At 41.2% G+C, this 26,774-nt stretch overlaps 1 protein-coding gene and 1 pseudogene across 1 annotated transcript in view; one reads left to right on the top strand and one right to left on the bottom strand.

Moving 5' to 3' along the window:
* NEBL (nebulette) overlaps positions 1–26,774 on the bottom strand; it is a 336,004-nt gene that overhangs the window by 241,549 nt on the left and 67,681 nt on the right. The gene's annotated exons all lie outside the window — the stretch shown is intronic.
* LOC133082276 (elongation factor 1-alpha 1-like) lies at positions 4,985–6,380 on the top strand (annotated as a pseudogene).

The following is a 26,774-nucleotide window of genomic DNA, read 5'->3' as shown; positions in this document are numbered from 1 at the left end:
CTTGTACTTACAGTTGGTAAGTATAGGAGACGAGCCTTAAACCCAGGACATCTGAACTTGGGCAGGTCAAAGGCACTAAGCCTTGATCTTCTCTCCCAGTCTGCCTATATGTAGAGTGTTTATAAGGATAAAATAAAAGGATACAAAAGTAATTAAATATAAAACTGTGAAATATTATTATTGATATGTTATTATAAAGTATTTAAAAGATCACATATCGGAAAAGCTCCGCTATCACGTCCCCCCATTCACCATGCTTACCAGTGACCACCGCGCCCAGCAGTCACGGGTAAGCCGCCTCATCAGGCAGCCAGAGCACCTGTGCCTGCATCTACTGCTGCTCTTACCACACTGGATGTGTTACAAATGCTGTTTGCTGGACTGTCAGCCCCACGAGACCCTGCACTCCTCAAATTCTGCATCTCCCGTAGTGGGCACAGACACTCATCTGTGGGATGTTGACAAATGCCGCAAAGGGAAAAAGTTAACATTTGACACGAGCATAAGCAGGATACAAAATCCCAGGGTACTAAAAGGTAAGTCTCATTCCAAATTCCCTTAGACACATTCAGAGAAACTAGGGAAATACTTTCTAGGACTGAAAGGTAACTCAAATCCTTTCTGACTACTTCACAGGGGAAAGGGGGATAAACGTCCTCTTGATAAATGTAAACCTCAGAGAGTATGGGATCTATAACCTTGCTAATCTCATATTTTCTACCAAATAATGTGCAGTCAATATTCTCAAATTAATTTCAATAGGTAGTAAAGCATAATTCTCTGTGCTGGCCAAACATCTGTTCACACCAAGTTATTTTACTAAAACTGAAGTCAATTGCTGCCTGCTTTGATTAAAACTCTCCGTTGTCTCAACTTTTTTCAGTCCTCTAACATTAGGAAAATGAAAGTGAACTTTCATTGACTCAGGAAAGAAAGTATGGCTCTCTTATTGGAAACTGTATATTTTGGAATAAAAGTGAGTCAAAGAGTAATCACATTAAGGTGATAATACCAACCTTTAGCTACAATTCTGAGTGAACGAAATAAAATTGTACACTCCTCAGACAAGCCAAACTGGGGTTTTCTTTGGAAAGTTTTAATGGAAGTCCTCGGTCATATTTTATGTTAACTCAATACACAAAAATTTGATATAATAGCATTTGGGTATTAGGACATTAATTTGTCGTACAGCATTTGAGTCCCGCCAGATACAAATATCTCAAGTCCCCATGACATGCTCTTCACTCTACTGGGGTCTGATGCAGGGTCATCTAAAAATAGCAGTTGGAGACACAGCCAGATCTCCCAGGCAATGCTGAAGAGGCACCTCTAAATGGCAGAAATTGTAGTTTAAAGAGACAGTACAGCTTATTAAGGCCCTGAGAGTAAAGCACAGTCGGAGAGCTACCATCCCCCATGGCACAACTCCTTGTACATACTCTGTGGTCATATCCATCTGAACTCATTCTTCGTGCACATTAGGCAGTAATCATTATTCTAAACAAAAGGGGGATTTCATACTCAACTAATGGCGTAAAATACATCACAAGACATAGAATTTTAAAAGGTCCTAGAGACCATCTGGAACAGCGGCTCTCCAACTTGGGCGTGCATAAGAATCACCTGGCGAGCTTGTTGACACAGCCTTCCTCTGCATGGCTATTACATTCCACACCCTCTTGCCACCTCAAAGGCATCGTTCTAGAAATTGTTCCCTTTTCTCTGTAATATTCCTCCTCTCTATTGGGTCATTTCACACTGGTATATAAGCACGCTGCTATCTCTCCCACTGTTTTAAAATTTTTCCTTTGAACTCTGGTTTCTCCACTGCCACCACCCCATTCTTCTCATGCCTTATATGCAAAATGCCTCAAAAAGCTGTCTACACTTGCTTTCTCTAACTCCTCTGTTCCCATTCTCTCTTGAACTTCAATCCGATTCTCACCCTAACCACTTCACTGAAACCACTCATGGCAAGGACACCAATGACCCCCACATGGTCAAGCCAACGGTCAGTCCTCAGTCCCCATCTTGTTTGCTCCATCACCAGCATCTGACTCAGTTTATCCACCCTTCCTGTCAGAAGCACATTCTTTACTTGGCTTCCAGAATACCACACTCTCCTGGTTCTCTTACCACCTCGCTGGCTGTTATGAATTGAATTGTGTCCCCCCAAAAAGATACGTTGAAGTCTTAACCCCCAGTACCTGAGAATGTAACCATGCTTGGAAATAGGGTCTTTGCAGATTCCCATATATAACCAGGTTAAGGTGAGGTCATTAGGGTGGGCCTTAATCCAACACGACTGGTGTCCTTATGAAATGGGGAAATCTGGACGCACAGAGGCACAGAGGGTAGATGAAGTGAAGATACACAGGGAGAAGATAACCATGTGACTGGAGTGATGCATCTACAAGCCACTGAATACCACGTGTTGCCAGTAAATGCCAGAAGCTAGAAGAGGCAAGGAGGAACTCCCCTGCTAGAGCCATCAGAGGTAGCACGGTCCTGCTAACACCTTGATTCAGACTTCTAGCCTCCAGAACTGTGAGACAATAAACTTCTGTTGTTTGAAGCCACTCAGGTTTTGGTGCTCTGTTTTGGCAGCTGTATGAAACTAAGACACTGGCTAATCCTCCTTAGCATGTATGGCTGGTTCTCATCTGCCTAACCTTGGGGTGGCTTAGGGCTCAGTCACCGTACTTCTTTACTTTCCTGTATATACCCACACTGACTAGATCTCAACCAGTCTCACGGCTTTAAATACCTTCTCTATGCTGACTCCAGCCCAGACTTGTCTCCTGATCTCCAGGCTCATGGATCCACCTACCTTCTTCATATATCTTGGATGTCTGATAGACATCTCAAACCTAACCAGTCCCACACCAAACTCCTGATTCTCCCCAGAACACCCGTGCCTCCTTGGGCCTCTCCTGTTTCCGTAAATTACTCCTCACTGACCAATTTCTCAGACAAAAAAAAAAAAAAGGGATATTTATCTCCTTGTATTTTCTTTTTTCTTAATTAATTTATTTATTTTTATCTTTGGCTGCGTTGGGTCTTTGTTGCTTCGCACGGGCTTTTCTCTAGTTGCGGCAAGCGGGGGCTACTCTTCATTGCGGTGCGCAGGCTTCTCATTGCAGTGGCTTCTCTTGTTGCGGAGCACGGGCTCTAGGCATGCAGGCTTCAGTGGTTGTGGCACAAGGCTCAGCAGTTGTGGCACGTGGGCTCAGTAGTTGTGGCACACAGGCTTTGTTGCTCCGCGGCACGTGGGATCTTCCTGGACCAGGGCTCGAACCCATGTCCCCTGCATTGGTTGGCAGATTCTTAACCACTGTGCCACCAGGGAAGCCCTATCTCCTTGTATTTTCTATAACCCACATCCCAAAGGTAAATCCTGGTGGCTCCACCTCCAAAATATATTCTGAACGTGACCTCTTCCGATCTCTTCCACTATCACTACCACGGCACAAACCCCATCGTTTCCCACCTGGATAACTGCCCCTGACACCTGATGGGGCTCCCTGCAACCACCCCTGCCTCCTACAGCCTATTCTCAACAGAGCGACCAGACAGGACTTGTAAAACATAAATCAGACACCATCACACTTTTCGTCTCGGTTAGTGAAAGTCAAAATTCTTAAAATCGTCTAAAAGACCTTTTATGATTCCTGCTTCTTCCAAGCCCCACCTCCTCTGCCCTGTACTCTCTCCATTCATTGTTCTTACTTTTTCCAACACACCACCGTGCTTCCACCTCCTACCTTTATACCTGCTCCTCCCCCAAACATCACAGCTCACCCTCTCACTTCCATCAGGTCTGCTCAAATATCCCCTCCTTGGAGACCACCTCTGATTATCCAGCATAAAATAGGAACCCACCCCTCAACCCAGCATTCTCTTTCCCTGCGGTACTGTTTCCATAGCATCAAGCACCAAGTGATTTGTGAACTATTAACCATTTTTTTTAATCTGTGTCCTTTCACTAGAATGAAGTTCCATGAGAGCAAGGGAACTGCTATATCCCCAGCTCCTAAACTGGGCCTTGTACTTGGTAGGCACTTAATACATGTGCTTTGAGTGAATGAAGAAATTAAAAAAGGAGGTCGAAATCCCTAACATGAGGTGACATTTGTTTTTACGTAAATAGCTTTTCCACAAGTTCATCTACCTAAATTTCTCCAAAGTTGGCACAAGCACAGCTCAGTCTCAGCCTTGCAAACATTGTGGCCATAAAAAAAATAAAATAAAAAAATCAGAGATCCTAGGAAGAAGTAAAACTCTTCAGATTTACCCCCCAGAAAGTATGCTAATATCATTCTTCCTTTAAATGATGTTTTTGCCCCTAAAGATGGGTCGGTCCCCCTCGGCCTCACAGTCCCTCGGGATTGAGCCACCTACATAAAGTGACTCTTTGGCATCAGTTTCTCCTCTGCAGAAGTTGTACCTGGGTCAGCTCTACACATAATAATCTGTAAATTACCACACTTTACGTGAACATAAGTTACAGCTGCAATCACATAGCCGTATGAATCAAATGTCTGCTTCTGAAGGACGAAATGACCATCCCAAAATGTACTTTCCCAACATGCAAAATGCAAGCCCAATGAAAAGAGCCAAGATGTAAAACGAGAATATTGAAGCAGTCAGTGATGAAGATTCGGATAGCGTTCTCTATGTACACAGCAGCTGCATAATTTGTGAGGTTTAATTTTATCAGACTGACTTCTATTTCATGTGCCAAGTTTTTTTCCGTTAGGATTTCAGCAGGTGCAATGTGACAAATCAATACAGCTAAATTCTTAGCCTCTGAACTAAGAAAACGCTATCACAACGTGTTAGGGTGAAAGACAGAAAAAGTTGGGGGAGGGGAAGAAGGAAAAGGCAATAAAGAGAAAGAAATGAGATTTTAAAAGGAATCTGGCTTTTTTGCAACGGGTTTGCCACCAGGACACAGGCGTCATGAAAACCACTGCTAAACCTAAGCAAAAATGGGAAAGGAGAAGACCCACATCAACATCGTTGTCATTGGACACGTAGATTCAGGGAAGTCTACCACTCCTGGCCATCTGATCTACAAATGTGGTGGGATTGACAAGAGAACCATTGAAAAGTTAGAGAAGGAGGCTACTGAGATGGGAAAGGGCTCCTTCAAGTATCCCTGGGTCTTGGACAAACTGAAAGCTGAACACGAGCGTGGTATCACCACTGATATCTCCCTATGGAAATTCAAGACCAGCAAGTACTATGTGACCACCATTGATGCCCCAGGACACAGAGACTTCATCAAAAACATGATTACAGGCACATCCCAGGCTGACTGTGCTGTCCTGATTGTTGCTGCCGGCATTGGTGAATTTGAAGCAGGTATTTCCAAGAATGGGCAGACCCGTGAGCGTGCACTTCTGTCCTACACTCGGGGTGTGAAACAACCAATTGTTGGAGTTAACAAAATGGATTCCACTGAGCCACCCTACAGCCGGAAGAGATACGAGGAAACTGTTAAGGAAGTCAGCACCTCCATTCAGAAAATTGGCTACACCACCAGCACAGCAGCATTTGTGTCAACTTCTGGCTGGAATGGTGACAATATGCTGGAGCCAAGTGCTAACATGCCGTGGTTCAAGGGATGGAAAGTCATCTGTAAAGATGGCAATGCCAGTGGAACCAACCACACTGCTTGAAGCTCTGGATTGCATCCTGCCACCAACTCGCTCAACTGACAAGCCCTTGCGTTTGCCCCTCCAGGACGTCTACAAAATTGGTGGTATTGGTACTGTCCCTGTGGGTCGAGTGGAGACTGGTGTTCTCAAACCTGGCATGGTGGTCACCTTTGCTCCAGTCAACGTGACAACTGAAGTGAAGTCTGTTGAAACGCACCATGAAGCTTTGAGTGAAGCCCTTCCCGGGGACAATGTCGGCTTCAACGTCAAGAACGTGTCTGTCAAGGATGTTCGTCGTGGCAATGTGGCTGGTGAGAGCAAAAATGACCCACCGATGGAAACAGCTGGTTTCACAGCTCAGGTGATTATCTTGAACCAACCAGGCCAAATCAGTGCTGGATATGCACCTGTCTGGATTGTCACACAGCTCACGTGGCTTGCAAGTTTGCTGAGCTGAAGAAGATTGATCATTGTTCTGGGAAAAAGCTGGAAGATGGACCCAAATTCTTGAAATTTGGTGATGCTGCCATCGTTGATATGGCTTCCGGCAAACCCATGTGTGCTGAGAGCTTCTCTGACTATCCTCCTCTGGGCCATTTTGCTGTTCATGACATGAGACATATGGTTGCTGTGGGCGTCATCAAAGCAGTGGATAAGAAGGCAGCTGGAGCTGGCAAGGTCACCAAGTCTGCCCAGAAAGCTCAGAAGGGTAAATGAATATTATCCCCAATACCTGTCACCCCAGTCTTAATCAGTGGTGGAAGAACAGCCTCAGAACTATTTGTCTCAATTGGCCATTTAAGTTTAATAGCAAAAGACTGGTTAATGATAACAATGCATCGTAAAACCTTCAGAAGGAAAGGAGAATGTTTTGTGGACCATTTGTTTTGTGTGTGACAGTTTTAAGTTATTAGTTTTTAAACTCAGTACTTTGTAATGGAAACAACTTGACCAAAAATCTGTCACAGCATTCGAGACTCATTAAAAAAGTTTAATGAGGAAAAAAAAAAAAAAGGAATCTGTTATGTATGCCCAAGAGTGCTGTTAGAAATTTTGTTCCTTTGTTTCCATATCTGAAGGATTTAGGTATGTGTCTTTGTTTCCATATCTGAAGGATTTAGGTATGTGTCTTTGTTTCCATATCTGAAGGATTTAGGTATGTGTCTTACCCGGCCAACCCCTAAATCCCCCACTATTTATTTATACTGCTATTTATTACTGCTACACACAACAGAACTAGGACTTGAAATGGGATCTCTGGAAGGTAACAGTGCTGTGGCATCAATTTCTTTTAATGTATTGAGTATTTGAGAAGAGTGTACACCTAAAGAGCACAAAGAAGGGAGGGGTGGCCAAGCTGTGGTCAAGAAGATGAATCTACAAGAGTGATTTTGCTGCAAAGGAGAACCAAAAGTGGAAGTTGAGTATATAAAAGATAAAGCATTAGAAATAAAGGTTGCACGAAAGGCCACAGGTATATGAAAGCCAGAGTGATTTCAGCTTGGGGACACCTGGGACATTACTATATATGCCCAATTGCTCCAGGGACTGAAGAAGGACATAGCAAAAGCCCTGGTGTTTAAAAAAGACTCTCAACCACACACGCAGTTATGATCTTGCTCCCTTATACCATCCACCTTATTTCTAACCTCTTCGGGTGTCCACCCTTGCACATGTCACATGCATGGCCCTGCTCCTACATCACTCCCCATGTGCCATCAAGGACACAGGCTGTGGCTTCTGTCCTGCATGGTACCTAATGCTCTAAGTTCGCAATTAATATCAAACCACTAGTAGTCATTAGAGACCTAATATTTTAGACTAACATTAGAATTACATTTAATTAAATGTAATAAATAAATCGTAATGAGTAACATGGAGCTGGAATGTCTCTTTAATGAAATCCATGGAAACATGACTGAGATTATCAAGGTTTTCTATTCAAACTTTTAGAATCAATGTTGGGTATATTTTCCTTCTGATTCCCACTGTAGAACAGAAATGTTTTTATTTGTTTTTAATTTTTATTGGAGTATAGTTGCTTTACAATATTATGTTAGTTTATACTGTACAGCAAAGTGAATCAGCTATGTGTATACATATATCCCCTCTTTTCTGGATTTCCTTCTCATTTAGATCACCACAGAGCACCGAGTAGATTTCCCTGTGCTCTACAGTAGGGTCTCATTAGTTATCTATTTTATACATAGTATCAATAGTGTATAGATGTTAATCCCAATCTCCCAATTCATCCCACCACCTCCCTTTCCCCCTTGGTATCCATACGTTTGTTCTCTGTTTGTTCTCTACATCTGTGTCTCTACAGAAATGCTTTTAAATATCTCTGAAGTTACAGTTAGGTTTTTTTTTTTCACTTGGGATTTTTGTTTTACTTTGTTTTGCTTTGTTGTTTAAAAACCACGGCAATGATGAAGGCTTAAAATAGAAAACTAGTACCTATTTAAATATATAGTAGAGGTCAAAAAACAATCTGAATTCAAATGAGATTTCTAAAAATACATACATATTTCCTTTCTGATTTCTAGAGATTTGTTCACTCCTTAAAAACTTTTATGCTATTTTGGGATTTTTACTGCAAAGCCAAGATAAGCGCTGATTTTTATCTGTTGAGGGTGTTTCCTACTCAGAAAAACAATCCAGGTCAACCACCACAATAATCATAAACACAATGGCCAAGGATACAGAAAAAGAAAATTCATGAGTTCACATCCAGCACATAGGGATCTGACTCAACTTTAAGAAAAAATTAATAATACACACAATCCCCTTTAGTTTTATTGTCCATTTAAGGCAACTGAAAGTTTTTATTAACTTTTACTAATTAAATTATTCTGCTTCTTTATTTAAGTGTTAATGAAGTTTTTAAAGTAATGATTTTAGGAGATGCATTTCTAATTACTATTTCTAAAAATATTGCAAACCATGTTCTTACCACATCAAAATTAAGCAATTACCTATAAATGCCCATAATTAGAAATGCAGTATAAATTCTGTTCTAACAAACCAAGCCACTGTGTCTTAAAGATAGGATAATTAGCACAGATACTATTAAATGGGTGCTATGGTGATAGGTGCCGTAGAGGTGTACAGACAGACTGGGTGAGGGGAAAAAGCAACCCGAAAAAGGAAATTGATTTGTGCAAGCAGAAGAAAAAAAAATCTTGAGAATGAGATAGGCAACTGGAGGGAAGAAACAAATCAGCAGAGGGGCTTTATAACTGATATTAGGAAGGTGTGTTGTAACAAATATTTAGTACAGGTAGTTCTCCCTATATATCTGAGTCTGCCCAATAATGAGTCATTGAAAGGGTTTATTCCTGGATGGCACTGAACTATACATGGAAGCGCCTTTAAGGAACAGGGAGAAACCTCACTTTGAGTGAAGAGAAAAATCTGACCCACAGCATACACTTTAGTTTCAGAGGAACACAGAATCCTTTCCAGTTTGTTTTATATTTACATCATGAAATTGATCACCATTTTCTGCTTAACACACTTAACATACAAATGAATAAAAGTGTTGTTTTGTTTTCTTCAAACTTGGCAATAATTTGGGAGGATTTGAGATGATTTTTTTAAAGCTTGTGTTAGAGGACAAAAAATTAGGTACACAGCTTCAACCTCATAAAAAGCTGGGATTATATGATTGTTTTTCCATGCACAGTACCTAAAATGAGTTAAGTACTTAGCAGGTGTTCAGAAAGTATTTGTTTAAGAAGAAAGAAAGATGGGAAGGACTGAAGTGTTTCCTTTTGAATTGTAGGCAGAAACTGTTCTAAAACATGTTCATGTCTTAACTCATGTTTCTTATTGCAAAAGCAGCCCCATCAATCACTAATGACTTCACTCAAATCCAATGGCATTTACTGAGCACCTACTATGTATGAGGATTGCCCCTTTTGCGTCTGTCACTCAGGATTAGTCTTTAATCCTGCAGCTGCGAAGCCCCAGGGGCCATGAGCAGATGGGACTGGTAATAGGATTTCACTCGACCCAGTAACACTTTCACTCCATCTGGCACGTTATTCCTGGAACAGTCACTGGAAAAGAAATTGCACTAGGTAAAAACATTAACAAAGCCGGGGTGATGGGTTTCAGTCAAAACTGCATGTGACAAGTCGCTCTTCTGGTCTTACCATCGGCAGCTGCACACCTTTCTTCCACCCGGTGCCGTGTTAGCCCTCCTCTCTATCCTTCCACACCTGCATCCTCAATTCATCCTCCTCTTAGACTAATAGCTCTGCCAACTCAGGATCCATCAGTCTCTCCACATCAGCATTAAGCTGTACTGAAAATGAGAGAGTGAAGAACAATCTTCCTAAGATTTGGGTCACCTCCCTCCATTCTCATAGGCTTGGATAACTCATTTAAAGTCCACTTGGCTTCTCCTCCCTGCCTTGTAAGAAGTGTACACTTCCTAAAGATGTCAAATTTCCTTTTCCCCAGACTTTTACCCACCAGACATATTATATGTTGCAGTTGCTGGAAAAATATTATTAAATGAGAACTTTTTCATGAAAACAGTAATCATCACCTAGATAAATGAATAAATTTGCTACTACTGCATTTCTTATAAAGATGATAGCAACTCAATGTTGATCAATCTTATTCTTGCTAATGCTTATAAACAAAAATAAAGGTTAAGAACTAACAAAATTTAGTGATTAAAAGAGATCGATTTAAAGTAGAAAAAACAGGAAATAGAACAATATACGCTTTTTCTAAGACAAATCTGTTTAAGACATTTAGCTAAAGGAAAATGACACTGATCCAGAAATGTAAATGGCTAGTAGAGAATCACTAATAAAGAAGTTTTATTTTAAGCCTCTGAATTTCCTCTAAAAGCCAAGATTTTAATATTCTTGGCTTGGACTTACCGTACTAAAAACACAGTAACACAAGGGAGAACAATGAGACATTCCTTAAGAGTTCATTTACTAGGTCAAGTGTGCATTAGAATCTTAATTCTGATCTACAAAATCATTATTCTCTTACAATTTAACTGAATATTTATATCCATGGACTATTTTAGGACACTTCAGAATTATTGTCATCATGCCCCATTTGCTCCATCTTTAGAATGTTTAGAACACACACCAAAAAAGTTTAAAGGCCTATGTTTCTGAAATAATTTAACTTTACTTTTAAAATTGAATACATAAATGTCTGAGAGTTTTAAAATTGAATACATAAATGTCTGAGAGTGCTATTTTTAAAATTCACTTTCATGACAAACTCTTTATATTGAGCCTCAAACTGTAATTCATGAGAAACTTGAGAAACTTCTAAAGATGAATTACATGTCCAACAATTGTTATGAAATTGGAGACAGAGTTTCCTCCAAAAATGAGCACCTATAAGGTTTCTTTATATTATAAAAAAGAAGGAACAGGAGGAAGCGGGGAGAGAAGTGTACAATGAAGAGAAATAGGTGTGTGTAGCCAAGAGACAAGATGGAATTTGAAAGAGCCATGAGACTGTGGCTTAGAAAGATTAAATTTACTCCGTGTGACTCCAAAAGGCAGAAAAGGGACCATTGGCACAAAGTCGGACCATTGGTACAAAGTCAAGAGAGGAGAGGGGAAACTCTCAACTTAATGTGGTAAAGAAGAACTTCCTATTAAAATGGTATATACGCACTTATGGAGTAACAAACTTAATATCTTCAAAGGAATTCAAGTAGAAGCTGAACGACTACTTAGCATGGACACTGAAATTGTGAATTTCTCTGCTGGGTGGGAAACAAGACTAGGAGGCCAGCCCCGTGATTCTCCACTTTACGTGTGTATAGTCAAATGTGTTGAACCCTTCTATAAAGTCAAAAAAGTGTAGGTGAGCACTTTTAAATAAATGCATTATAATTTACATGTCTGCGATGGACACCTGCATTTTGGTGTTCAGCATCCATTTTCCTCCTCCTGGTAGCATCAACTTGCTTTTCCCTTTGGAATGACCCAGTCCCTCTGGTCTGAGTGTGGCTGGTCGAAGCCCCACCTCTTCAGTTTGTCTCGTCCTCCTGGCCACAGAGATGGGCATGTGACTAAAATCAGACCCAGGCAAATAATCTTGGAGTTTTCATTCAAACTATTGGGGAAGGAAAATTCTTTCTGCGGAGCTGGCTAGGATATAAGGCTGAAGCTTGCTTAAAAGCTATCTTGCCATCATCATAAGGAAAGAGGCTACCCAGAAAAGAGTTACGAGAGAGAAGAGCTGAAACCTGATGATAACCCCAGGACCCACTGACACCTGGGCTTTTCAGCCATCAGCTAGCAAAGCAGTACATCCTCTCTTCTGCTTTAGGCTAGTTTGCGTTGCCTTTCTGTCACTTGCAACCAAAAAGTCCTAACCGATGTCAAAGGAGGAAATAATGAGAAAGGGAGCTTGAATGTCTAAATACTGGCTAATATATACTGGCTAATAATATAAATACTGGCTAATAATCTAATTCTAAGTTACAACCTTTAAAACCTAAAATATTTAGGGTACCTCCTGGTACCATTTGAACTTTCTCATCTTCTTCATCATGACTATTTTCCAATTCATATGGAACCAGCTTTTCTCCCAGCTTTCTGCCTTGGTTTCCCTTAACCTCTCAAGAGCTTCTGTATTAGTTTCTCAATCTCCCAAGAAAGAAATGACATGGGGCACTTCCAAGAGTCATCAGCTGTCCTGTTCACACAAAACAGCCAACTCTCCCGTGTGGCATCAGGCTCACACAAACCAACTGGAAGTTTTCCCTCTAAGTGAACAGACTGTTTCAAAAAAAACAGGATTCCAGAAATAGTTTGTCAAGCTGTCCAGGTTTGCTGTTATGAAACCAGTGCCCAGGCCAAAAGAATTAATCTCTTTTCTCCCTGAATCAGAATTTTCTCAATGAGCCTTAGGCCCATTAACCAGGGAGGGCATCCAGAATCTCCTCATCACTCCACACTTAAGTCTTCTGCTTTTTTGAGCATTTCTAATCTTTCTTTACATTTTCTAAACAAACTAAGAAATGCTTGATTTTACACATTTTAATGCAACCTGGCATGGGTCACTGGCCATCATAATTGTTTCTACCCCTCTATAGAACACAATAAGGTACAAAGAGATTAAAATGCACATACATGTATTCATAGCTGATGATTATCTAATAATATTAATCACACCATCATTTTTTACAAAAGACATAAACAAGTTTTCTGAAAGAATAAGTCTTAACGCCATTTTCCCTGTTAGTGCAAGTCATGTAAATATCCCCTACCACGTACTTGTGGCAGCTTAGCCAAAACGCAGGCACTCATAATAGAAATGAAGCATCGGATTTGCTGCACACGGTGCCACGTCCACACAAAGCCTCACACTTTGGACAGGAAGGGAAGAATAATACTGTATCCACTGGTAGCTGCAGGGGGACGTTTCGGGAGACAAAATGGCATTACTTGAGTTGGAATTTGGCCAGGACACTGGGGCTAAATACGCGGACTCTTGTGAAAAGTGCCCTGGGATTGTTAATGCCCTCCAGTCATCAGGACCTCAGTTTTGTGTCTTCTATTAAAAGAAAAGCTGATTAGATCATTTAAGTAAATCTCTCGGTGGGCTTCTTTAGCTTCTGATTATCTAGGTATGCTTTAATCACTGTCAAGACTGCCCTGGTGAAAATTAATGACAGATTAATGTGAGACACTCCAAGATATCAAACCACCAAAATATATACCTCGATAATATATCACATATATATTTTTCATTTGTTCCCCAGGGGATTAATTTAGAGACCCAGCGATTCCTACTTGGACTAAATCATGTTGTTTTAAAGAGTACATAATATCCCAATTATCCTGTTACCCTTATCTTTATGAGTCTCCAAAGGAGGGATAGCCTAAGTGGGGTGATTAGATTTAATACCACAGCCCTGATCCAAGGTCCTGTTTCAACAGACACTCTTTTTTTTCCCCTAACAATTACTCTGAACATTAAATGTTCTATGTTATTTACTAAAACACCATAATAATACTTTAAACACAAGTATTCATTTCCCTTGCCATAGAGAAATCTAGACTCTATTCAAATTTCTTAAGGGAATAAAAAGAAACTGAAAATCTCATTTTAGGTGGTAATAATATTCATAAATATTTTATACTGACATGCATGTATAAGAAGGGAAACATTTCTTGTATTACGTGAACAAATTCTCTTTTAAATACAGGACTGGGGGGAGGACCCTTGAAAATATTAGCAAATGAGTTCTTCCTCCCCCTCTTCATCACTAGTGTCTACAAAACCCCAAAATGAAATGAATTCATTAATTTCTTCCCCTTTTTTCCCTAAATCTTTATTTTCCCAACACACTCATTCGTCTGCCTGAATGAGTTGTTTTTGTCCTTCCCAGCCTTCACAGAAGGATGTTTTAAGGTTTTCTTTGGCCCACAGTGCAGCTTTTCTGACTCTTGGTTTCCTCATCTGTAAAAATGGGACAGCTAGAAGAGATCAGTGGTTCTGAACCCAGGCTGTGCATTCAAATCACCTAGGATGCTTTCAAAATTTAAAAACAAAAAAATTTTTTTTAATCCCTTAACCCAGCCCCCTGAGATTCTGATTTGGTTGTTTTAGGTTTAGGGATCCAGCATCTATCCTTTTTAAAAGTTCTCCAGATGATTCTAATGTGCAGCCAGAGCTAAAAAAAAAAATGACTGAATTAGTGTCTCCAGGATTCTTTCAGTCTTAAAGCTCTCCGTGTCCATCTATTCATATAAGGACCACTTAGCTAACATGTCCAACACACGGAATGGGTTGGTTTCCTAGGGCTGCCACAACAAATTACCACAAACCTGGAGGCTTAAAACAACAGACATATATTCTCCCACAGTTCTGGAGGCCTGAAGTCTGAAATCAAGATTTTGGCAGAGTTGGTTCTTCCAGGGGGTTCTGAGGGAGAATCCGTTCCGTGACTCTCCCCGCATCTGGTGACTGCCGGGCCATCCTTGGCGTTCCTTGTCTTCTGGCGGCATCACTCCACTCTCAGCCTCCATCTTCACATGGTCCTCCCCTCTTAGGCCCTGTGTGTCTTCTCCTTTTCTGTCTCTTATAAGGACACTTGTCATTGGATTTAGGGCCGACCCTAATCCAGGATGATCTCATCTAGAGAGCTGTACCTTCATTACACCTGCAAAGACCACTATTCCAAAGAGGATCACATTCTGAGATTCTGGGTGAACATATCTTTGGGGGCCACCATTCAACCCACTACCCTGGAGGTGCCACTTTTATCAGAAGCCAATAACAGAATCCTCTGAAACAGGTGCTAGGACAACTGAAAGGTACACTGCACAGAGGAGACAGGCCACAGGGCTTTTGGCTGCCATCACAGGGAGAACAAGGGACAGAAGGGGGAGCACACGAAGGGTACACCAAGGTGGCTCTGGGCCAACTCCCACAAGCAGCTCAGGACTCAGCTGTCAGGTCAATTCTACTCTAGTTAGAGACAAAATGAGCCGGTACCTCCGCTATGCCGGGACAAAGAAGTGCATGCTGTGTGGCCTCCATAAAGAGGGACCGCAGAGTTGGAAAGGCCTTCCGTGACCGCTCAAGAGGCTATGCATTCCTCAACCCTGGAAAAAGGCCCTCGTTTATTATGTTCAGTAATCTCACTACTTTCTTTCTCCTACTATCCCGCAAACAAATCCTCAGACCTAATGGATTTCCATGAATCCTGTTATACATAGCAAGGAGGAAAAGAGACGATAATGCTATAAAATGCCTACTACAACTCTAATCTTGTTTTTATGCCAATTCATGTTATTGCCGTCTTTCAAAGCTATGCTCAAAAATCCTTGCCCTTTCATCATTTCTCCCCACCTCCAGGCCTATGGACCATCCCCCCAGTTCACATCCTTTAGCATAAACATGCATCATTTTACGTGTGTCTGCTTGTACTTATAAATATGTTTACTCCACACATCCTATGCCTTTTTAGACCCAGGCCCAGTGAGGTTGATGGCTCACCACAGGCAGAGATGCTGCCACCGGCTTCTATGGGATTCCTCCGAGACACTGATACCGTCCTCCTCACAGAGGATGTTGTTAACTGAGAGACTATTATATTAGTGCATCTCTAGTCAAGTGTTGCTTCTCATTTACTCGTTTAACTTCTTTTAGGACTATCACCCAAAAACGAAGAAGAAAAAAGAAAATAAGATAAAAGAAATGTTTCTCTGTTCTGAAATAAGAGTGGCATACCCACTCTCAAAATACAATAACATTTTGAATTACAAACCCATGAAGGGATCTAACAACAAATACTTACATAAGTAAATGCTAAGGGGAAAACACCTCTCGAACACCCACCCGTTTCTTCATTTCTTTAAAATGGTTGGAGACTAACTGGGCTGTGTCACTGGCTGATAACAGGAGAGCTGTAAACGGAGAGCTTGTTTTTCTTCTTCAATCCCCTGAAGTAACAAGACCTAAGAACAGCTCCGTGTTACCTTGATTACCTGGGTCTCACACGGTTACATCTGTGATCCGTGATGTTACAACAAATGGCAATGATTTCACATAACCAACCTATCACACTGAGGAGAAGAGGTAGCAGGAGCTGTTTTACACTTGCAAACGCAGCCCTTGCGGGAGATGATGTGATTGCCCGAAGGTGAAAGATTCTGCCCCTGCTCTCTAGCATGGACTGCCTGTCCCGAGGGTAACTTCATTTTCTTCAAACCTTAGCTTTCAGCAGTTGTCTACTACGTTACATCACTGGAATGGTAGATTTTCTCAGCCCAGGGTATCATCCACTTAAATCATCAATCCACTTAAATATAGCCACCCTAAGAAAATATCTGCAAATCCTTTATCTGATAAGGGATGGGTATCCAGAATACACAAAGAACTCCTACAACTCAACAACAAAATAACAAACAACCCAATTTTAAAATAAGCAAAGGACTTGCACGGATGTTTCTCCAAAGGAAATCTACAAATGGCCACTAGTCACATGAAAGGATGCTCAACATCACTAATCATTACAGAAATGCAAACCAAAACCACAATGAGATACCACTTCACACACATTAAGGTGGCTGTTATAAAAAAAGAATACTAACAAGTGTTGGCAAGGATGTGGAGAAATCGGAACCCTTGTTCATTGCGGGCGTCTAAAATGGTGTAGCTGCTGTGGAAAACGGTATGGTAGTTTCTAAAAAAATTAAACATAGAATTACCATATGACCTAGCAACTCCACTTCTGGGTATACACCTAAAAGAACTGAAAGCAGGAACGCCAACAGGTATTTGTGCATCCACGTTCATAGCAGCATTATTCCCCACAGCCAAAAAGAGGAAGTAACCCAAGTGCCCATTGATGGGTGAATAAATAAACAAAATGTGATATACACATACAGTGGAATACTATTCAGCCTTAAAGAGGAAGGAAATTCTGACACATACTAAAACACATGAATCTTGAAGACATTATGCTAAGCGATTTAAGCCAGTCACAAAAGGACAAATACTGTATGATTCCATGTATATGAGGTACCTACAGTGATCAGTTCGTAAAGATAGCAAGTGGAATGGTGGTTGCCAGTGGCCAGGAGGAGAGGAGAATAAGGAGTTATTGTTTAATGGGTACAGAGTTTCAGTCTGGGAAGATTAAAAAGTTCTAGAGATGGATGGTGGTGATGACTGCACAACAATGTGAACGTACTTAATGCCACAGAACCGAACACTTAAAGACGGTTTAAACAGTAAATTTAAATCATATTTTAATCATAATAAAAATAATATATTAAAATAATAGCCATCCAAATCCAAAAATTATCTACATTATAATACTTATTTTTAAATTAAGGCTGTTAGAGTCTATCTTGCTTTTTGTTCTGAGCAGTACTGAAAAATCATGCTTCATCTACCTTTCTTTTTAAAAAAAAACAAGGAGGAAAAAGAAATAAAAGCTTCTTACCTCACTTATCCCCTTCATATTTGCTGCACAGTGAGGTAAGTTTTAAATTACTTTTGATAGTAAAAATAAAACCACTGCCATTTTCATAGTTAGAATTCATCCGACGTTCTGTTGGTTCCACTCACCCTCCTGGTGCTCTGTGCCTCGCTTCCATCTCGTTCAGAAATCCCCTAGCACCCGTCCCTCCCACCCAATACACCCAGAAGGTAGGAGGAAATCTCTCTCCTCTGGGGTTAATGCCTCTCAGGCACAACAGGATTGACAAAGCTTTTAGCAGCCCAACCTATGGGCTCCCCAACACCATTCATGACCACAAGAAAGTGCTTTAGCTCTTAGGAAAGCAATACCACAAATAGCCAAACTATCGAGTAAAATGAATACTGCAGAGTCAGAGTCATAGCAGGGACAATGAAAGACTGACTCCAGAATTCTGGCTCTCAACACAGTTACTATTCTGAAAATCAGGAATGGAGGGGAGGGTGGATATAGAAAATGTGTTCTATAGGTGAGAAAAAAGACAAGTAATGGGGAAAGCAACAATTGAGGCTGGAAGTTCATCTCACCTTTTGCATCTAAAAGTAGACCTAAAAATGAAAACAGCAGCATAAGTACAAATATATTCTTGTCTTAATGACAGAAGAATGGACACGGATGAAGTAGACATCTGCATATCTTGAAAATCTTAACATTCTGTGTTACTTACAAAACGTTTGAACAAGTAAAATGTATTTTTTTTTAAATAATAAATTTTCCAAATTACTATGGTGAGCACTTTTACAATCAGAAAAACAAATCCTCAGTATAAAAACTGAAAATATCACAGAGTATAATAAATGTTTTCCTTTCCTAAATATTGTCCTTTTTATTGTCTATACTATTTAGAATTGTCTATAGTATATATCATCCTGGACCTTCATTCCTGGTCGATGCACCTCGAAATACTTCTCAAATCCCAGCACACAGTCCCATGCTGCTGTTTTTACAAATGACCTGTATACACATATGCAGAGGTATCTACCTCCATGACATGCTCAGTTGGGCAGGCCTTCAACAGTTTCGATTGCTTAGTAAAGAAGAATCATCTATCTATACTTTGCCACATGCCAGAGGAAGGTTCATTTCCCAGATCATTCTCTCTCTATCCAGCCAAGGAAAATATCCTTGATCTTATTTTTAGAAAAAGAAAGAGACAGACAGACACTTGGGCAATGCCCTGGAAGAAGTTGCTGTCTTAGTGTTTCCACTTGCTGATTAGCCCGGTGCCACTTGGTGGCACTGTTGATTCCAGTTTGCTCCCTGATCCAGGGGACGGGTGTATCAACTGATCCAACCATAATAAGCACGTGTGACTCTGGCTGACAGCCTTAATAGAAACATCAGAATGTCTGTATTCCTATCTCCCAAATATAAATGGTAAATCTTATAGTAAATGCCCTTCTCTTAGAACCTTCCCTTGCTTTTCTATCTAGAAATCCAACCTTCCCATGAAGGTGCCTATCGGCCTGCCTCCGTGAAACCTTCCCTATAAACTCTGGCCGGAGTCTCCCATAGGGCATGGCAATCTGGGAAAGTTATCTTGGGCACCGCCCTGGTAGAGAGAAGAGTGGGCAGGGACTGGGAAAGAAAATGAGTTGGTGAAAAGGAAGCAGTCCCACCATCTTGAGATTTTTTTTTTTTTTAATACAATATAAAACACAGGGAAAACAACACTTTGATAGACTTTCATTTATGTGATTTATTTGGTGGGTGCTTTCATTAAGCCTCCCAATACACCTGTGTGACCATCCTATTCCAGAGACAGGAAAGGGGGATTCATAGGGGTTAAGTAACTTGCTCAAGGGCAGGCACACAGAATTTGTGAGTTGAAGACTGGAACCTCAACCTTTTCTCCAAGTCTCAACCCCACATTGCCCTGACGTAAAGGGGCTCTGAAAGAGCTCCCGAGGTAAATATACACAGAGGCCCAGCAACCTCTAACCCAAACCTAGAGACTGAAGTGGGGCAACTACCCCTCAAGAAGGTCTGTGGCTCCTGTCCTCACTTACCCACTCCCCATGTGCCCCACAAACACATAATCACACATATTGAGCTGCATATTCCTCTATTTGTTCAACTTTGTTTTCTTCCTTCAAGATTGCCAAAGTTGTTAATTTTTTAAAGATTTCAGTCGTACAAACATTTGGAGGAACCAACATACACTGACATACATGATCATTGTTTTGTTCTCTGAACCCCTCGGGGAAGCTCTGCCTCTGTTCTACGTTGATCTTTCCTTTTTTGTATGATAAGGGGATGTGACAGAAGCCTTGAGCAATGACAAGATAGAACCCTCAGGGGAGGAGCAGAATATGGATATTTTATATCAATAATTATTATATTATTGTTTTGAACAACACGTATTACGTTCTTTAGTGGTGAGAATAGCATTATATGATGTTGCAGGTAGTAGCTCTGATCATAAATCACCATCAGTGAAGGATAAAACATAGGGAGATGTTTCTGGTGGCTGTGATCTTACTATCAGCATTTAGTTTATGATGCATATAAAATATGACTAACTATAAAAGAATGATGCTAATCTTTTAACAAACACCACAACTTATATGTACAATAAAAGAATGTCATCACCTTCTAACTGGGTGCTTTGGAACATTATATACATATTCTTGAGGCTGCTCAAAACTCTGTGAAAATTCCTCTTTTGATATTGTATTCAATGCCTGAGACATATACTTTTGATTCTTCTCAACTGTGGTAAATATTCATACTTTGAGGGTGGATTTCATTTTTGGAAACAGCTGAGTCATTTGGAACTAAATCTGGCACATAAGCTGGAGAAAACTGAGCCAAAAATAAGATTCATTCATTGAATTATTCAACAATTAATTGCATTGGACACTATGCCACATGAAGACAGCCTCAGCTCTTAAGGGGCTCACAGTGGAAATAATACCATTTTCCCAAAGATGTTTAAGTAGCTCCGGTTGCTTTTAAGTAGGACTATGACAGGAGAGTAACAAGGCTGGGTTTCTGACCTGGCTCGCAAAGCAGTTATCAACGCAGTCCCAGAAGGAGGTGTTCCAAACCTGTTCGAGCAACAGCAACTTCAGTGGCATCAGTGGCACGAGCATGTGACCTCCCAACAGGGCTATTCCAACAAAGGATGCTCGCCCAGAGAGTAACATTCTGGTATGTGTTACTTTACAATTTGATCCAGTATTACTTTACCATCACATCTACTAAGCCCAGCAAAACTGCAGTTATGGGTTATGATACTGAATGATAAGAAATCTTTCCATTTGTTTCCTAAGCTGGCCTAAAAATCAATGTGGTCACCATTAAAGGGAGGGGAGAGCTATAGTGCCTTACAGGATGGCAGAGCCTCCCACGGGTGTGGGGTGGGAAAGACAGCCAGCACAGTGACATGCAACTTAGTACATACTGGGGGCGGGGGGGGGGGGGCGAGGAGGTCAAATAAGTAAATATATAGAAGATGACAGGAGCCAGGCTTCTCACTGTCAAAGAAGCGAGTTACAAATATGGAAAAGGAGAAAACTGGAAATGAAGATATTGGTATGAACTCATAGATACAGAAATTAATGATATTTAACACACACATAAAAATAAATATAAAAATAAATATATATTTCCTAGTCCTGACAACTAAGAGGACTCGGAAGCAGCAACACCCCAACTGCAATAAGCATACCTAATGCCCTGATGTTTGGTTTCTAAAACCATTCTTCACTAAAAGAAACCAGGGATTCTTGGAGAAATAGATGATTCCAAAGAGGGACAGGGAGAATATCAGATGAGCCTAGAATATCTTAATGTGTCAGAAACTAAGGAGGTGCCTAAAGAATGACAGAATTGTGTCAAAAAGACACAGAAACTTGCTTAGATGGGGTCACACTAGCCAGGTGTGGGACCATTTTAGGATCAAAATAAATAATGATAGTGATGCATTATAACCCACTGAATGAAACAGGAAGTCATAAGTCTGTACTGATAAAAATACATGAATGAACAAATTAAAAGTCTGATGAGGACTAGGATGCATATCTAGTCTCAAAGGACCCTCAACAAAGTTCTTATTAATTACAAAGGGAAAAAAAGTAATTTTACAGAGAAGGCTGGCAGACATGACCTTAATCAAGTGATTAAGTGAACATCACCAGTAATGGAACAAATCAAAAATGTGTGTCACCTGGTAGGAGGCAATGAAAAGAATACAGCACCATGTCCATGGAATCCCTGCCTGCAATGCCTAACCTCAGTACAGTCATGAAGACACATCAGCCAAACTCAACTTGAGGAACATCAACTGACCTTCAAAAGCATCATGAAAGTCACTGAATGACTAAGGAATCGTTGCCGGTTGAAGGAAGCTAAAGAAACAGGACAAGGAAATGCAGCACATGACTCTAGACTGGATGCTTCTGCCCTAAAGGGTATTATTAGGACAACTGGCAAAACGGGCATGGGGTCTGAGGATTAGATGACAGCAACAAATCAATAATAGTCTCCTGATTTTGATGGTTGTACTGTGACTATGTAGGCGAATGCCCTGGCTTATAAGAAAGCCACACTAAAATATCCGGTGGTGATGCGGCATCGTGCTGGCATCTTACTCTCAAATGGTTCAGGGGCAAAAGAAATGTTTTTTATAGTGTACTTTAAAACCTTTGTAAGTTTGAGATTTTTCCCCAAAAAAAGGTTAAAAAAAAGAATGTGTAAAGAGAGTAGAATAAATAGTCTGATGCTGCAACTGGCCATCCCCTCAACCCACTCCATTGCCCAGCTTGGTCCTATACCAGCGACCTAGCACAGAAGGGAAGAATACTGTCCCTACCCCTAAGGACTTGAAAATACGCTTATCTAAAAAGGGAAAATTACAGGAAAAGCAGGAGGGATGTGCCCTTTTCCTGTTGACTGCTTCATGGACCAAGGACCACAGCGATGAGTAGAAACATTAACACTTACCAGAGGCCAGCAGAGCCCCGTTGGGTATAAAAGCTTTAAAGATTTTTAGGGTATAAGAATATAAAGTAAGTTAGGAGGGCCTATCCAGGCAGACCCGGGGCAGCATAGAGTGACCCCAGGGCAAGCAAGAGTCTATTTACATTGGTTGAACTGTGTAGCTGTTGTGTTTGTCCAGGAAGCTTCCCTGTCCCTCTTCTGGGGACAGAGCCCACCCCTCCCCACCACCACAACAGTCATCTGTTTAAGGGGTACATATGACCCACAATCCGAGTTCTTCCTGAAGTATGTATACAACGCTAGAAGAAAGACGCTCTCTCTTTGCGCTGTGGTCACTCAGCTCTCCCTACAACTCTAACAGATCTGGTACCCTTCCAGAGCCAGTGTTCCCTTTCTTACTGAAGCCACTGTAGACTGGGTTTCTCTCACTTGTCCCCACAGAGTCATGACTAATACAGCTGCCATCTCAGAAAAAGACAGTCTCTGGTGTAAAGTTGTAACCTGAATTTCCAGCACCAGGTCCCACATACCTGGGTACCATATGCTGGTTTCCGGGCCCTAACCAACTGCTGGATGCATAAACCAGCCACTGAGGTCTCAGACTGATGGAACTGAGATGAAATCCTAGAGTCCAGAGAACGGGAGTGGCCTTGAGTCGTCCTCAAATTTCTCTGCCCCTTTAATTCAAACACAAATGTCCGGTTCTGCTCAGTACATCTGTTTATGGTCTGGGTGTTGGATGCAGTTGTATACATTGTTGCCTTGTTCCCCAACTGCCTTATATATACTGTTCCTCTCCTCCGTTACACTTTAACTGCTTTATGGGCAAGAACCTAGACTCCCTTTCTCTCTGCCTGCTGAATGGACACTCAATAAACATAACTGAATGGTTGCCCAAGTATAAAAAGATCAGATTAAAGCTCAAGGCTCTGAGTGAAAAAATGAGACTAACAATAGCTGAAGAGTCTCACTACAAACTCACAGTGCCTTATTCAGGATAGACTTCCAAGAAACACTGAATGAATGAAGTAACCTTGCCGTCTTCCTCCTGTTAAATCCCCAGCAACATTCGCCAAAGCACCGGGGTCACACACTCCTACCTGGGGCGCGCCTGCTTGCTGCCAAACCTTGACGTGACTTTAACCACCTGGTCTGGTCATGGTTCTTGGTCAACTCATTAGGAAGCCTGGCGGGGAGTTTATGCATGGCTAGCCCTGTCGCACATGAATGCTTTTTAGAGAAGAGACCAGTGGGTTAGTACAGAAAAATGTGAAAGGGTTATGCCCATCTGATCTCCCCTCTGCTTAGGCAGCGTCACCGTGCTTGTCACCCTCGCTGTGCCTAAACAGCTTCCGCCCAGCTGTGAACCAATACCGTGAACTCTTAGAAGACGAACGACCGCAGATTTGGAAAGAATCACCCTCTAAAGCTGCTCAACTTCCATGTGAGGACCCCTTTTCTTTCTTATGCTCCATCACATTCTATTCTTGAAATCTCTGTATTTTTTCCAAAAGTATAATATACTTCAGAGACTTTATTAAGTTACATCAGCTTTCTTCTCATTGTTTTAAAAACACTGTATTTTTTACAACAGAGTATTTTAAATAGCGTTTTTAAAACACCAAACACGTAAATGCTCATTTAATTAAGACATTGAAACCATTTTTTCTCCATGAAGATTAAAAAGTTTACTTTTGTTAAAGTTTTAGTCTAATATAAATACACAAATATGAAAATATATATACAAATGAACCCCATGACAGCCAGACAACAGGATATTTCTTCCTCATTGGCATCATACTCTTCAGGGTAGACAGTCACTCAGACATCATGAATAAACATAAAAATATTTTAGATACATTGGGGAGAGGTGGAAATGGAAATATGCACTTTTTCATTTAGGATTTTCTTAAAATAGGCTACATCTGTACTTTGCCTTATCTTCAAAATACTCCTTTGATAAAATGTATTTTGAACAAAAAATCCATAAATATGTTTTCACTGGTCAGGATTTAGTATTCTACTGGTGCAGTGATATAGAAAAGAAACTAAAGAGACGGGAGCAGTACCGTTGATAGTACTTCACCAAAATTTTCACAGGAATTTAAAGGTTCAATTCTATGCTGTTTATTATTAGGGCCAATATAAAATAGAGCTCATTTGTATTTAGTGTTTTGTGTTTAGAAATACCCCATAGTCAATATTAGCTTATGCAAAGCTGCACAATTTGTGTAAGGAGAAATCAATGACTGGTAGATTTCTAATTTTATAGCAATTGCATTAAGACCCCATAACTCAAACAGCATGATGCTATTTCTACAAGGTTATCAATGCTCTTTATCCGTTTCCCTGCAAAAATTTTTCTTTAAAACACTGAAACCAAAGAATGGCCTGGAGATTGTGTTTCTGAAGGTGCAAATTAGAAATCAGACTTATGGTGAAACTAAAAATCAAGAATATTTACCAGTAATAAGGAATCTAGTCACAGATCATATAACTGCCAACCCTAGGGAAAATGGAAAGCCAACCTCATCTCCCTCTAGAACCACATGCCCTGCCCTCACCACAAACACACCACACACTTTCATGCCTGGGCAACTTGGTGCTCACTATCTGTTCCCCCACCCCCAGGGTCAATCCTAACCAACTTGTTTGTCTGCTAAACTATCCATCTAGACTCCCAACTATTTCTTTTGCAAGGGATCTTTCTTAATCCACCATCTACTCTCCCTCCCCAAGAATCTGCCTGCCTCTCTCCTCTGAGCTTCTATCACATCTGGGTACACCTACAGGAAAACAGAAGACACAGTGTTCGCATTCATTTATTTTTCTACCTCTGTGTACTCCTGGAGGACAGAGACAGTTAACATCTCCTTGTGCCCCCAATGACTAGCAACGTCTAATGCTGTCAACAATGTTTGTTGAATGACTGAACGACTGGGGTTTCTGAAAACTAACACTGTTTTTTACCTCACTTTTACTTTTTTTTTTAATATATATATATTTATTTTTGGCTGCGTTGGGTCTTCGTTGCTGCGCACGGGCTTTCCCTGGTTGCGGCGAGCAGGGGCTCCTCTTCGTTGCGGTGCGCGGGCTTCTCATTGCAGTGGCTTCTCTTGTTGCGGAGCACGGGCTCTAGGCACGCGGGCTTCAGTAGTTGTGGCTCGCGGGCTCTAGAGCGCAGGCTCAGTAGTTGTGGCGCACGGGCTTAGCTGCTCCGTGGCATGTGGGATCTTCCCGGACCAGGGCTCGAACCCGTGTCCCCTGCATTGGCAGGCGGGTTCTTAAGTACTGCGCCACCAGGAAAGTCCCTCACTTTTACTTTTTATGGTTAAGTTTCATGAGACAACCCTGCCCTGTTAGGGTATAATACATCATTAAACTTTCTTTCTTGATGACTCAAGTTCATCCTCATTTTATAAATTATCACTGAGGCCCTCTGGCTACTGATTCATACAGGACTGCGTGCTGCAATCCTAAAAGCCTCCCTATGGCAGGGATTTATGAACTCTTGGGTCACTTCTTAAGTCTTCTCTGTCTCCTTATTTTTCAGACTTTCTCTTCACCCTGTTTTCAGTAAAACTGCCTCTGGTAGTGCTCACAATCCACCTCTCTTTTTTTTTTTTTTTTAATTTTTAATTTTTTATTTATTTATTTATGGCTGTGTTGGGTCTTCGTTTCTGTGCGAGGGCTTTCTCTAGTTGCGGCAAGCGGGGGCCACTCTTCATCGCGGTGCGCGGGCCTCTCACTATCGCGGCCTCTCTTGTTGCGGAGCACAGGCTCCAGACGCGCAGGCTCAGTAGTTGTGGCTCACGGGCCCAGTCGCTCCACGGCATGTGGGATCTTCCCAGACCAGGGCTCGAACCCACGTCCCCTGCATTGGCAGGCAGATTCTCAACCACTGCGCCACCAGGGAAGCCCCCACCTCTCTTAATTAGTAGGCTGTAATCTGCTAAAGCAGAGGAATTTGATAACTAAGCTTGTTAAACCTGTGCAACTAAAACTAAAGCCTGTGAATTGGTGCCTATAAAGCAATAATGTCCTGGGGCTCCGGTATTTGGAATGTGTGACAGCTACTTCAGATGTTTGAGATCTTGGAAACTACACATTTCCTCCACCCTGATTTGCAGTCCTGACCTCCACATAATTGAGATTTTATAACAATTAAGCACCTG

Source organism: Eubalaena glacialis, chromosome 2 (assembly GCF_028564815.1).
Source record: "Eubalaena glacialis isolate mEubGla1 chromosome 2, mEubGla1.1.hap2.+ XY, whole genome shotgun sequence".
Lineage (NCBI taxonomy): Eukaryota > Metazoa > Chordata > Mammalia > Artiodactyla > Balaenidae > Eubalaena > Eubalaena glacialis.
The sequence above is the reverse complement of the archived record's forward strand: the minus strand, read 5'-3'. Positions and strand labels throughout refer to the sequence as shown.